Here is a 16505-nt window from a genome sequence, read left to right as displayed (position 1 = left end):
CACGCACCTATCAGCATATGTTGGCACTGTATGTATAGGTTCCTAGGTACATCAGTAGGTACACGCCCGATTGTCAGAGGCCATTCATCAATCGAGGCAAACAGTGTCAGCTGTCGCCACCACATCGAGTAACCAACTGACCCTCAGTGGAGCAGAGCCAATTGCAGGATCCATGTGTGCAATCACTGTTCCCCACACACTCTAAATGGATTCCCTGGTGTGCAAATGAGGGGCTCCATACAATGTAATCATTGATGTAGTGGCAAAGCATGGGGTGTACCCATGACAGGTATCTGTCACCCCAGCATGCTACACCTATGGTTGTGTGAAGGTGTAGCACACTATAGTGTGTGGCTCACTGTGACATACATTCCCAATGCTGGGGCACATCCATTAAACATCACTTGGACATACCATTAATAGGTCTCATCCATATGTAAACTAACTGAGTTATCCATTTGATTGCAGTATGGAGTAACAGCCGTAGTACAGTCCACATACAAAATGCTATAACACGTGTACAAATCCCAGATGCCCAAGTGGTAAATGCACTGACTGTCGTGCGTGTTCCCCGTACCATGTCCTGCAAGGGACGTTACGTAATCCCGAAGGCACGAATAATGGATTGTGGATGCAGGTCATCTGATCAGGTTTAGCACATGTTAGTGGGAATATACATTGCCCAGTGCTGGTAAGCATCATTTAAACATGACCATACAGATATGCGTGAAACAGGGCTAAGCTTCTCTGAATATCGTGCAGATCAAGGTCAATGATGTCCAGAACAGGTGAAACTAGCATTATTCACCCCTGTACTAATAGTGCCTGCTCTGAAGGGTAAAATGACCAATGCCAGGAGTAGAACACGCAATCATGTACACAATCACCTAACAGTAAGCTACCCAAGATGTACCAACGGCAGGTGTGCAATGTGACAGGTTCAAACACAAACGTGCGGAGTCCATGAAACAGCATACACCGACATGTACACAATGAAAGGTGTATTCTCACTCTCTCTCTCATACATATATATATATATATATATATATATATATATATATATATATAAAAAATAGAGATAGAAAGGGAGATAGAGAGATATATGTTGATATATACGGATTCACCTATATCTGCAAATATATAGATAGGTCAACAACATGTACACAGCCATGGAGGTAGAAATAAATAGAATACTGCCAACTATGGAATGTGTCACATACCGACATGCGTAAGCACAAGGCTTAAAGACCTAAAGAACACAGTACCGGAACACTGGAACCGCGTGTAATATTATCACGATATTAAAGGACATTTAGTTATTGCTGCCGGTGTTGCGGTCCACGTAGGTACTGCGTTCAACTGTGTTTGTGATTGCTGTAGTCTGTGTATGTGTGTGTTGAGGGTGCCGTGTGCGTTTCCGTGGGACTGTAATGTGTGTGTGTGTGTGTGTGTGTGTGTGTGTGTGTGTGTGTGTGTGTGTGTGTGTGTGTGTGTGTTTGCATCATGTGTCTGCTAGTGCTAACTCGGAGGTAGAGCAGTACGGCAGGTGTGGTCATAGTTGGCCATAGGCATACGGTACCACCTGTCCCACTGTAAGAGGGACAGCCCCTCCCTGGGCAGTTGTGTCCTGACAAAAAATATTAAAAAGGGCAAATGTCCGAGATTGTAGGACATAATTATGTCCCATATATTATGTAACAGTTGCATTAAATAGTTATGCCTGTATCTACAAAATGTAAACGTTACATGAAACATGATAAGTAGCTAAAGTGCTACAAGAATAAGTATGTATTCAGGATAAAAGTATGTCCTCTCCTGTGTAATGACCATGGGTATGTGTCGGCCTGTAAACACTGATGTGTGTCCTGCAGATGTCCCACTATGGCCATTTGAAAAGGTGGCAACCCATGCCAAAGAGGCTCAGTCACCAACACAACTGCAATGAGTGCAAATATCTGTGACAGAAATACACAAGACAGCTGTCATTTAGTAACATTCCTTTACATATCGCTGTATTTCCGGAGGTATGGAAGTATCAACCTCACCTGCATACTATATAGAAACCAATTAACAATGGCTCAATGTATAAGCCCGTAACAACCATAGCTCAGTCTACTAAGTGATAGGTCTTCAATTAGGGAAGGAGCCCACACACATATATGACATATGTAGGAATGCAGTCCCCACAAACCTGTATATGCTATGTACACCCACCTACATCTCCCCCACACCCAAAACAATTGCAATACAGACTGTAATAACATCACAAACATCCACTCACTCAATTACATCTGCAGAATCTTTAACATACCTTGTGAGAGACACATTTGTAAAGGTGCCATGTGAAATCGTAGCTGTTGTATAATGGAACAGATGGTGATGTTACAGGATTTGTTTGCAATAGTCCCTTATCAGATGGTTGAGATGACAGGTACACTCACATGTAGAACCACATACTCTAGCCGTCACACACAATCCATGGGGGACATGAATTCAAAATATCCGTGTCTCTACAAATATCAGTTGCAATTCCTCACAACAAAACACATACAGGCCGTCTCCCCGATGGTAGGGCAAAAGGGCAACGCCCAAGTGGAGAATTAAATTATACCCCACTGTTGCCGCATAATTGGCGAATGGAGTAGCTGCACAGCTGATGTGCATGTAATAATTTGCTCAGGAACACCAATTGGTGGCAGGAAACCACATGTTACAGGTATCGATGTATATAAGGATGACTTGCCATACATTCAAACCGTATGCTCATACCATAGAACCATTTAAACAGTAAAGGTGTAAGAGAGATATTTACGATGATTCGGAACGCTAACAAGGTATGTAGACCACTCAGTATGTTAGTGTACGTAGAGCCTGTTTTGTATTAATTAAAAGTGTACGCAATGCATAAAGTGGGAAAAGGTATTCTGTAGTGATGTCTTGTTGAGCATAGCAACGCTTGTAGAAATTGTGTGCCCTGCTGTGGGCCACAAGGTAAACATCACATACACCACAAGGGATGTTACATGAGGGCTTTAAACAGAACAATTCCACACCACCCGCCGTCAGTGGTAGGGTATGTCGAACAAGTACGTACCATAGCAGGGGATAGTATATGTTGATATACCGTCACAGTAGGCATGTGTATGGGCATATAATGACAATAACATGCCTAAAGTGGTCCTGCTTTGCAAATATGCTTTGCATTATGGGATAATGTGTAAAATATGTGTAATGTACAGTATTGTAGGTAGATATGTCAGATATTCTACACAGCACGACTGTTACATCATGCAAAGAAAAGGTATCGTCAATTGGCATGTACGATACACAATAACAGGATACATATGGCTTCTAGTCATGGGACACTGTAACAGCATGATAGTTAATCAAAATGGAAGAGCAACTCAATTAACCATGCACAAAGGACATGTAATAGCTTCACAGGTACATAGTGAGGTACTATGATGTCTGGCAAGTCTATGTGTAAGCCCAACTACAGTGTTTACACTGGCGGCACCTCTCTAGGGTAGTGTCCTGTCTGTAAACAGTAGAGCCATGTGTTACCTGCACCTCTGTACAGTACAGCCACTGCAGTGATCCCTGATGTATCAGTGGGACCCCCTACAGAGTCACCTACGACCGGTGTGTTGGGCATGTTATAACACCCTATTGGCTGTAGTTGATGGGCACACATGAGTCTGTGGGCTATAAGTAATTGTTGTTGTGTTTGGTAATGGGGGCTGCCTCTGGTGCCTACACAGAGTATGGAGAGGTTCTGCAAATGTCGTACTCATACTATGTGTGGCCTGTGGTGGTGGAGATCTAGTGAGACTATGTGATGAGTGGGGTGTGTTGCAAATGTTAAACATCCCCACATGAATGTCAGGTCCAGTCTGGGTTGGTGAGAGCATTACCCCCCAGCATGGCCATATATGTGCATCGCCCACAGGCTATAGTGTCATATGTTGGGAGGTGAGCACTGACTGTGTACATGAGACAATTGCTCTATTGCCACATGTTTGCCATATTCATCATATAGACAGGCAATAACACTGGTACGTGACACTTGGACATGCCTGTATATTCAACCATGTCTCACAAGATATGTGAGTTATGTGTGTACTGTACTGTATTGTACTGTAAGCATGCTGGAAATGTAAGGACAGACAGTGTACTTGTAAGACATGAATTGGAATGGGTGCTATAGTAATCAGTAGCTCATGAAGTGCTCACATGTTCTGAACAAGTGCTGAGCATGAATATGCAATACAGATAGGGTGTTGGATAATATCAGCCCACTGCAACCCACAAGTGGAGACGACAGTCATAATTGGAGGCACTGCACTATTACCCTGCTGAGTATGGTCTGCAAGTCTATGAACCTTTATCAACGTAGATGTTAGCAGTACAGAAGTAGATGACAGTACGGATGATTTCACACTGCATAGCATACCTGTGACAGGTCATAGGCCATCATCACCCATACCGTGTTCCAGCTACACTGAGTATACTAGATGTACCTTTGTTTGTCACAGGAGTGTTCTACCAGTGGCCTGTTGACAGAAGCAACACTACAAAAGGTGTCTGAGTGACATGTGCATATCACACCAGTGGCAGCTACCGTAAAACAGGGTTAATGTTATGTACTCCCCCCTCAGTGTAGCCCATACCACACAGACAAATGAGAGGCATCTGTGTATATAAGGATGCGAATGTCCATGACCTAGGAGCAATAGCTGTCTCAGTGTTGTGGACAACATACTGAATGGGCTTTGTGGGTGAGGTGTGTGACATATGTGGACAATCTGACAGCTGATAATAGCATTTTCACCGCTAGGTGAATAACCCTGTACCCATTAACTACCACCTAGGCAGCGGTCAACATTATGGACACTGTGTAAGGGATGGTGCTGTGCAGTTCACCTCCCTGAGTTGGTGACGTCTCCAGGCCTATTAGGTAGTCATACGAGGCACCCATGTCATGACAGGGTGCCATCCATGAGCATGGAGATCTTTGCACAGGCATACTCAGCACTTGGATGACCAATATCAGATCACATATCACCTTTAAGGGGTATTAGCCATGCATGGATGGGCGATACCAGCCTTCACAATCCTCACCTCCACTATGCAGCATGCTAGCTACCTTGCATAAAGACATGTGCTACACTGTGATGTTGGACATGCTACACATACATTTCCTGATCTGAAAGACATACGTCATGGACAGCCACCATCCTACTACAAGGATTGCCACATGCTGGACAGATCCCTGGGCCATACATGTTACATACTCCTGCCATACCATGCAACCCTGTCCATCAAAGCTGCACATGTCATCTCTGTCATACATGGCGCAATGACCGCATGGTAGATGTATTATTAACTGTCTGGATCAGTAATGTGGCACTGATGCACCCAGCAGTGGCAAAATGGCTGTTGGATACAGCTAGAAAACCTTGCCCGTACATGCCATAGTTGATAACCATCCCTGCAAATGACGTCCGGCTAGCCATTGTCCCATGTCTATCACATGTGCAACACAGACGATATGTGGTAGGATGTTGAACTGCTGTACAGTGCCATGTAGATGTATATGGCAAAACACATGCATGTAAAGGTTTCCATGTGTATGTGTGCATGTCACTGCTCATGTCCATTAAGACAGTGTATGTGTTGATATGTGACATATACACAGCATCAAGGTCAACAGCATTACTGTGGACACATCCAGGCATGTGCTGATAGGTAAGAACACCAGTACAGGCAAAGAGACATGCCCACATCAAGACAGCATTCACATGGAGTATGAACAATGTAATGAGGTGGCACACATATATGGTGATGATATCCAATGCATAACGGGTGTTACATGTGTGTGACACAAACATGGCAGTCATGTCAGTGTCATGATGATTTACAAAGATAAATGTTCAGATGTACTAGATTTAATACAAATGTATGTGCAGCTGTATCCCTGCACATCTCTGTGATACTGTGACCTGTCTCCATCATTATGTCTTCCAGATAATGCCTCGTTCACGCCTGCCAGCGTATAGCCGCCAGGAGGATGATGCCCTCATCCCGTACCTCCATGAGAACTACAAGGTGCTGTTCAGCCATGTGCCACTGCTTGCCCAGCAGCGTGACAACCTGTGGCAGGATCTTTACAGGAGGGTTAATGATGTGGGTGGCCATAACCGCACCTACCAGCAGGTGCGCAGACACTGCACGGACCTGATATGACATGCAAAACAGCATGCCAATGCAATTGCCAGGGAACAAGGTGGAACAGGTGGTGGCCCACCAACCCAGCCCCCACTCGCACACACCGAGGAGCTACTGGCCAGCCTGGGAACACCTTCAGAACAGCATCCACAAACACTAGCTGCCATCGTGGAGGTGGGTGTCTCCCAACCAATGAGCCTGGAGTTGCCTGGTAAGTCACTACTGCACATATGACTATTATATCCCATTTAGTTGCATGTGTCACTGTGCAATATGTAATGTAACATCATATGCAAGGTATGTTTACACACATGCTGCATACTACAGTATGCTACCCTGTGTATGCACACATGTGCATACTATATGCTATTGTACAGGCGAATGTGTTAACATGCACAGTGCACCCTGTGGCTGTCATACAGTCATGGATAATGTTCAAACTGCTGTGTCACCCCTATACAGGTACCTCTGGCATGCCACACAGACATCAGTCCGTTGCAGGTGAGACAGTTATCAGTATCAGGCATGTTAATGCATATATCTATATGCCATGTGGCCAGTTAACACATGTACACATAATGTACGGTCCAGTCACGATATACAGGTCACATCTGTCATCATTCACACTGGCTACTCATGTGCAATATATACAAACTAAATGAAACACCAACATGAAACCACAGTACCTGTCATTGCTAGATGTGTTGTCAGCTGTGCATACAATGGTGGAGGTGTTCAATGTAGGCATATGTACTATACATTGGAACAACACATGTGTGGTACGCAAACAGTACTACACAGTGAGCTGGGATATGGGCAGCCCACAGGAGTCACCATTGTGTAATATGCCCCTGCAATGGGTGCACACATTGTGATGTGCCATCTGACATGGCCCAGACATGTAGTGTTCTGGCTGCAATATTGTCTCACTATCCCATAGTACATACCCCACATATCAAACATACAACCCATTGTCTGCATAGCCCTGTGGACAGTGACATATCTGACATCTATGGGTGTATGTCATATGGGACAACACAGACATGTGAGATAGATGGCCATCACAAACATTTGGCCAACACATGTTCACACATGGCCATGGAGGATGGCCAGAGACATGTAGCAACACAGTAGTTGTGATGTGTATACACCCTGTTGCACATTGTCCACACATGGTTCAACTATAGCCTTAGTTGACTGATTATATATTTGATGTGGAACACTGGGCATCCTAAACGCCTGTGCACAGCTAGTGGAGGTGTCACTTAAGTCGACCATATAAGATGTGTTGAACATCACGACTGTGTCATAGCATGACAGTAGTCAGCTGTACAGCTTCCACAGACATTAACACCACATCAGGCCACAGATACCGTACATTTCCCTTGCTGCTGTAGGACATCACTGTCAGCTGTGCACCTCTTGTGTGTGGTACATTAATGTCATGTGGGACATGGTATATTAACAAGTCTGCCATGTGTGGACATGGTTGCCAGACAACTAAGACTTTGCAGTAGTTGTACAGGGGTGTCTTCCGTAGGTCTTCCAGTGACCTGTCACATGACACAGCATGGTTTGGTGTGTATACACCTCAGCGATGTGGGTCACAATCCACAGTTATGTAATGTGTATGCATGCAGTTATGGCTATGCACTGTGTGCATATTACACACTGTATAGCACTATAGACACCTCATGATGCCATGCAATGGCACAGTGTCTGTACTTCACACTGTATAGCAATGTGGATGGCTCACACTACCCTTCAATGCTCATGCACATTTGCTAAAAGTGCATTCTATCTGTAGGGCATACAGACAACACTGCAATGTGATACCCATTACAACGCTGTACATGTGTCAGAACACCATTGTGTCAGACATGTATGCATGTCAATGCACACATCAGCAGATTACATGTCAAGGTCACTTCAGCCATGTGTACTGTTAACCTGTGCTGGTCCACATGGTGTATCACAGGGATGCATGCTTACTACCATGATTGTGTGAACTGCATGGCTACTGATATGACACCTGCTTGCTGTTGTGTGCAACCCAAGAGGTATGCTAACTACCACTATTAATGTCTGAGCTGCATGCCGTCTGCTGCATCACATGCATGCTGCATGCCGTCTGCTACTGATATGACACCTGCTTGCTGTTGTGTGCAACCCAGGGAGGTATGCTAACTACCACTATTAATGTCTGAGCATGCCATCTTCTGTATCACATGCATGCTGCATGACATCTGTCACATCACATGCATGGTGTGTCTGCGTGTCTGTGTGTCTGTGTGTCTGATGTAGAGTCTTTCTTTGCATTCACAGGTGATGTAAGTGCGTTACCCTCCTGCGGTCCATCTGATGTTAGTGTCCCCACAGCTACTAGCAGTGATGAACATATGCATGAGGTACAGGCAGGGTTGTCAGGGGCTGAATCTGTGCCAATGGTTGCCATCCCAGCTATGTCCTCTTCTTCCCCGCACACAGTTCTCATGCCAACACATACCCCATCATCGGTGGCCATAGAGGAAGGACAGTCAGCGTGTGTTAGCTCAGAACAGGAACATGTGGTGGCTACTGAAGGTGTGTCTCCACACCATGGTGTCAGTGTAATGACTGCAGATGTGCCACACAGGCATGTGGCCAGTGCTGCTCATAGGAGGACCTCTGGCAGACATGCACGTGCAGGACAGGGTGCAGCGGCTGGTGTCACCAGACGCACGTTCCAGACTGTAATGGCAGCACAGGCACATGCTGAACGGCAGAACAGTGAAGGCAGAGGCTTCAGAGGGCTGCTATCCGTACTCTAAATGACAACATCCTGGCATTGGCAAATGCTCAACAGCAGATTGCTGATGCTCTGGTCAGGCAATTGGGTGACATGGTTGGAATCCTTGACTGTGGCATGGCAATCCACGAGCGTGAGCTGTCTGTGCTGGAATATCTGGTAGGAGTGAGGCATAGGCCACGTGGACGTAGGCCAGCTACACCACCTAGTGCAGGTCATTGTGAATGAGCCACCTCACATGCCCGCTCCCATAGTACTGGTAGCAGTAGCAGTGCAGCTGGTGCTGCGCTGTCCACACCAGGACACAGCAGGCCATGGGGATGTGGCCCTGGATGTTCCCAGTGGGGACATGGTTCCAGTGGACAAGTGTCATCGGACAGTAGCCAATCTGTACCTCCGCCTGGTAGTGCCCGCGCAACCCCTGGCAGGCACATGTCACATGGCCATGGCTGGACACAGTGAGCTTTACATCCTGGTCTGTACAATCTGGAGCTGTCAATAATACCCCTGTGTAGGCCTGACAAAAGGCAGAACTGTGTGCACACATACACACACACAGCAGAAACATCTGTAGGGCACCACAACAGCCACATGCATATCAACCACACGTGTCCAATCAGATCACCGGACCTTACCCACACACATGATGTCATCCACTGGTGCAGCCTATGCCCCTGGCAAACATTATTACCCTGTGCATATGATGATGCCTGTGCCACATCCCTATCATCCACACCATTGGTGCAGGGACATGCTCATATGGTCTGATGCACAGGGTGAACAGAATAGTGAGATAAGTGTATATGACATTAGTTGTGCACTGTTGACACGCACCAGACATACCATGTAGTAAGGTTTATAATGCATTGTTATATGTTCACAATATAACAATGGTAACAGCATGTTGGTAATTATGCCCTGCTTCCCTCCTTAAGATCCAATTGCATGTGCCATTACATTACAGGGTTTGAAGTTGGAGTGCATTGTTGTATGTTCACAGTATGTGTCTTGTTAACAACAGTAACAGCATGTTGGTAATGATGCCCTGCTTCCCCTCTTAAGGTCTACTTGCATGTGCCAATAAGTAGCAGTGTTTGCAGTTTCACATGTGTAAATGTGGAGTACGCACAGGCATGTATGGCAATACCAGCATGCTATACGTAGCCTCAACCTCACTGTTAGAAAGGCTACCATTCCACAGATGTCCACACATCTACTGATCCAGAAGCATGTGGGCTGTTTAATAGGCTACAGTGGCTAGAGACGTGACATCCATACCAGGTCACATCACAGGTATGTTGACATGGTGTGGGGGGTTTACACAGCAGTCTGGCCGATGATAATGTTATAGGCCACTTGATAGCATGAGGCCTTACTGTGTAGCAGTAATACCCTGTCACATTACAGGATGAGAACACACACAGACATACACTGAAACACACAGTAACATGCCCACACTCACGGGGTCAACAACACTATAACGCACACTCGATAGTGTTGAGGTGAGGACCACTGCCTATGTGGTAATCACCCTCACAGTACTGTGCACCCACACGACACAGAGAATGAACATGTACAGGTAGCCAGTAAGGCTGAGACCGATGGCATCAACAGGGTAGTAGACTGCATCACCATGAGGAGTTAGGGATCCTGTCTGTTCTGTATGGTAGCATACACCCTCACTCCATGCACCAGACAGCCATACATACACACACACACACACACACACACACACACACACACACACACACACACACACACACACACACACACTGTGGAGTCCAAAAATGTCATTCACATACAGATAGCTGACATGTGTGATACACACACCACCCCTGCCTATGTCATGCTTTCCACACTGCAGTATGTACAGATCTCTACAACAGTGTACGGGGGTGTGTAACAATTGGTATGTATTCCCCACCATATGTGGCATACATGATCACACAAGCAAACACACATGGCAGTACTGTGAATAATACACCTGCTATATGATGATATGTCTGACAGACATGTAGCAGTATTGGCCGCATTATGTGTACCAACGCTACCTTTGGCAATTGTGCTGCTATATGCACATGGGAAGATGTAAGTGTTACAGGTGTCAAGTGACTTACAGTCAGTAACAGCCTGACCACTGTGAAGGTTGTATGTCTTCACCGTCAAGTAACAGTAACATAGCATACTGTTTGCGCATGTAATGGTAGGATGGCTTGTGACACACCTGTGAGCCGTCTTCAGCAAACATCCATCTGTAAAGGTGGATCACCACTTTATGTACACACATCCATCCATACCTGATGTACATCCTACCGTACTGTCAGTATTTCACCATATACAGGTGTCAATGATGGGGCTGCATTGCAACTGCATGTTGTAGTTAGGCACAGATGAATTACATGCATCAGCTACTGCACATGAATGGTAGCTGCATGCACACCACTGCATGTATATGTGTGCTGGCCCTACATGCCTGTCATGTAGCCATTTTTGTATGCATTGCAATTGGCGGACATGTGTGATGACATACATAACACATGGACTGTTGTATGATATGATGGTTGTCATGGGTAACTAGTACAGAGGGAATGTTATATCGGTCAACATTACTACCTTATGTACTGTTAGCATTCAACAGCCATGGACCTACCTTCTATGTGCATGCGTGTGATTGCTGTAGCCACTTGTCTGCATGGAGGACAGCAAAAGCTATGCTATGTACATATGTGTTGTGTGTGCGTGTGGTCCATGTACATATCCACTGTGATTACATGTATGTTGTATCCAAACATGTGTGTTATTTGGTGTATAGCGATGGTCATCTGTTACAGCTGTGTAAGACCCAGGGACCCTGTTATGTGTAGAGCTGACCTGGTTATGAACAGTGGTATCATTGCATTGCATAACACATGATGGAACCCTGTCAGTACATGTGTAGTCTGCACAGTTGCTGTAGACCTATGTACAGTCCACTGGTCATGAGTCACATGGTGTTGTGGTAATGTATGGATGTGTGTTGCTGGTCCAAGGACATAGTGATGTCTGAGGGCTACATAGTAGAACGTGGAATTTACCTCTGTGATCTGCACCTGAGACATCTGTGATGGCTCTTGATTGTGTACTGGTCAGTACATGTGAGTGGCCTTCATGTACGTAGGGACAGTAACACCATACTGTGCCCTTCCATGTTTAGAATCTGTGTGCATGCAAGACAGCCCTTTGCTACTACTACATGTGTGAGCATGCCCAGTACGCCGTTGTGTAGATGGACACACAGTACATTCCAAACTATGCCCTTCCATGTTTAGAATCCGTGTTCATGCAAGACAGCCCTTCGCTACTACTAAGTGTGTGAACATACCCAGAATGCCGTTGTGTAGATGGACACACAGTACATTCCAAACCATGCCTTTCCGTGTTTAGAATTCATGTGCATGCAAGACAGCCCTTTGCTTTTACTAAGTGTGTGAGCATGCCCAGTACACCGTTGTATAGATGGAAACACAGTACATTCCAAACGGACGTGTGATACTAAGTGTGTGAGCATGCCCAGTGACACCTTGTGTCGGTGATGTGCCTCTGTGTATGGGCATGGCCATTGACTTCCTGTATAGCGATGGTGGTCATCCAGGCAACAGATGTCCATACCCCACCTCAGGATGGATTCCTACATTGAACACACTGGTTGACTATCTTGAAGGGTGTACTGTCTGTGGTGCGTCTCATATCTATGTAGTGTTGTAATAGTGCTCCGTAGATAGGCGGTTGTCCCGCTCACACCACTGCCATGTGTTTGTCTACGTCTACCTTGGGACAGTAATATGCTTTTAGACTGCTCACTCTCTATACATTCCCTATCGGCGTCTTTGCCTTTGCGGATGATGTCATCCACCTAGAAGTATGCCTCTGAGAGTGCTGTGTTCCAGTAATCTCGATAGCGCATTTTGTAACTGCGTAATGCTGTAGTGTGATAAGGTAGTTAGGTGTATGTTCGACTCCCAGCCCTGCCAAGTGTGTGTGTGTGTGTGTGTGTGTGTGTGTGTGTGTGTGTGTGTGTGTGTGTGTGTGTGTGTGTGCGCTTCCAGCTGCCTGGGGACAGAGTAATGCTTTTATCCAGCTCACTCCCCATACATTCCCTACCGGTGTCTTTGCCTTTGCGGATGATGTCATCCACCTAGAAGTATGCCTCTGGGAGTGCTGTGTTCCAGTAATCTCGGTAGCGTGTTCTGTAACTGTGTAATCCTGTAATGTGATAAGGTAGTTAGGTGTATGTTCGACTCTCAGCCCTGCCAAGTGTGTGTGTGCTTCCAGCTGCCTGGGGACAAAGTAATGCTTTTAGACGGCTCACTCCCCATACATTCCCTATCAGCGTCTTTGCCTTTGCGAATGATGTCATCCACCTAGAAGTATGCCTCTGGGAGTGCTGTTTTCCAGTAATCTCGGTAGCGTGTTCTGTAACTGCGTAATGCTGTAGTGTGATAAAGTAGTTAGGTGTATGTTCGACTCCCAGCCCTGCCAAGTGTGTGTGTGTGTGTGTGTGTTTCCAGCTGCCTGGGGAAAGAGTGATGCTTTTAGATGGCTCACTCACCATACATTCCCTATCTGCGTCTTTGCCTTTGTGGATGATGTCATCCACCTAGAAGTATGCCTCTGGGAGTGCTGTGTTCCACTAATCTCGATAGCACGTTCTGTAACTGCATAATGCTGTAGTGTGATAAGGTAGTTAGGTGTATGTTCAACTCCTAGTCCTGCCAAGTGTGTGTGTGTGTGTGTGTGTGTGTGTGTGTGTGTGTGTGTGTGTGTGTGTGTGTGTGTTTCCAGCTGTCTGGGGACAGAGTGATGCTTTTAGATGGCTCACTCCCCATGCATTCCCTATCAGCGTCTTTGCCTTTGTGGATGATGTCATCCACCTAGAAGTATGCCTCTGGGAGTGCTGTGTTCCAGTAATCTCGGTAGCACATTCTGTAACTGCATAATGCTGTAGTGTGATAAGGCAGTTAGGTGTATATTCAACTCCCAGCCCTACCAAGTGTGTGTGTGTGTGTGTGTGTGTGTGTGTGTGTGTGTGTGTGTGTGTGTATGTTTCCAGCTGCCTGGGGACAGAGTGATGCTTCTAGATGGCTCACTCCTCATTCATTCCCTATTGGCGTCTTTGCCTTTGCGGATGATGTCATCCACCTAGAAGTATGCCTCTGGGAGTGCTGTGTTCCAGTAATCACGGTAGCACGTTCTTTAACTGTGTAATGCTGTAGTGTGATAAGGTAGTTAGGTGTATGTTTGACTCCCAGCCCTGCCAAGTGTGTGTCTGTGTGTGTGTGTTTCCAGCTGCCTGGGGACAGAGTGATGCTTTTAGACGGCTCACTGCCCATACATTCCCTATCGGCATCTTTGCCTTTGAGGATGATGTCATCCACCTAGATGTATGCCTGTGGGAGTGCGGTGATGCTGGAACTTGGTAACACGTTCTGTTACTGCATAATGCTGTAGTGTGGTAAACTAGACAGGTAGGTGCTTGATTCCAAGGCATGGCAGGTGTGTGTGTTTGGCAGTTATACCGTATGTGTTGGTATCTGTGGGTGGCTAGCTGCAGGATATGTTCAGTGTGTTTTGTTGCTGAACTATATAGTGTTCACAGCCCACATATTCTGCCAAGACACTGGGTTGTCAACACATACATTCACCAATAGGTCTGGTGAGTAGCTGTCAGCAGCCCTACTCTTACCCTTGATACGGTCTGACCCATGTGACACAACAAAACACACGTGCCTAGATAGTAACAACTGTACATGATGCAGGTGGCACATGTAGTTTCCTTTTCATTCCTGTCCAATGCATTGCTGTCATGTGGTCCGCTGTTGTGATATAAATGCCATAGCTACATATGTGTATACATGTATATGGGTGTATGTATATATAGATATATATATATATATATATATATATATATATATATATATATATATATATATATATGTCCATGTATATATGTATTCAAATAATATATATGATATATGTAGATATAGAGGTGGACATAGATGTGAACATATATGTGTGGGGGCATCAGCATTATTGAATGTTTGTGCCGGATGATCTGTATGTGATAACCTGGGATCTATGTATATCTGCCATGGCGTGGTGGTAATGCACATCGTCTGTAGTGTGCAGGGTCACGGGTTGTAGTCATGTAGACACCAGTTATTTTGTTGCTGGGAAGACCATGGGACATCGAATATGGTGATAGTAAGGCACCTGTTGCCAGTTGTGTATGGATCTGAGCGACACTGAGCTATTAATTTGGAGGTTCGGTATGGGTCATATAACTGTTCATTAGAAGACTATACTATGCAGATGAGGTTGACAATAGTGTATCCCAAATATCACCAGGGTGTGATGCTGGTCCCTGGAGTGTATGTGTGTAGTCAGCCGGGTGCAGGTCTCGAATATAGTTGACAGCATGGGAGGAGAGTCAGGCATACTGTAAGTACATTGCAGAACTGTGCCTCAGGAGTGCTCCTGCCTTAGCACACCTAAGCTAGGGGTGTGTCTATACCTGCCTGGTGACATTGGGAGGGATGACAGCAGTGGTGGGGTAGTCAGAGTGTACAGGCTGCACAAACAGGTGTTGATCAGCACAATCAGCAGATGACATGGCCAGCCCGCACCTGAACAGTACGGTAATGCGAGCAAGCAGCATACACACAGGTTTCATCCACACTCTACACCACCGGTGTATACCTGCAGGGACATTTCACAACACAGTCCAACCAAATGAGATGGGCTGCAGCAGGCAACATATACCAATATGTGCAGGAGGCAGTGAGGATGTGTATGCTGCCGAACAACCCTTACTGTGGTGACATAAGACTTTATAGACCCAGGGTGACTTACCAGGGGCTACATGGGCTGGGGATGGTAGAGCACTATGGCGTGGACAGAGACTTCCTACAGCAGCTTGTTGACCTGTGCCTGCCACACCTGATACATCAAACAGGCCGAGGGAAACACATCACAGTGGATACCATGTTATGAGTTGGCCTAGGTGTACTAGCCACAGGTACCTCACATAGCACAACTGGGGATATCATGGGTATCTCACAGGCATCTGAATCCAGAGTATTGCACCAGTTCACAGACGCCATGTCAGCACATGCTAGTGAGCACATACATGTCATCAACACACGTGATTAGTAGACCAGCAATATGTATCTGTTCAACCACATGGATGACTACCCTGGGGTACTGGGTGCTATAGCCTGCACCCACATACACATCGTAGCACCACCCCGTGAGCAGGGTAGGGCCTACAGTCACTGCAGGGGCATACCTTCCAACAGCTAGGCCATATGCAATGGCCAGGGCATGAGATTGCATGTGTGTGCTGTCTGCCCTGGAAGCTATGATGATTCCAATATATGGCCTCTGGCACACCAATGCCAATATGGACATCCCCTACAGTCTCCTAGTGGGGGATGCTGAGTAAACACTGGTG

The sequence above is a fragment of the Protopterus annectens genome, chromosome 7.part0, assembly GCF_019279795.1.
Source record: "Protopterus annectens isolate FY-2018-M chromosome 7.part0, PAN1.0, whole genome shotgun sequence".
NCBI classification, from domain to species: domain Eukaryota; kingdom Metazoa; phylum Chordata; order Ceratodontiformes; family Protopteridae; genus Protopterus; species Protopterus annectens.
This window is presented reverse-complemented; position numbering follows the sequence as displayed.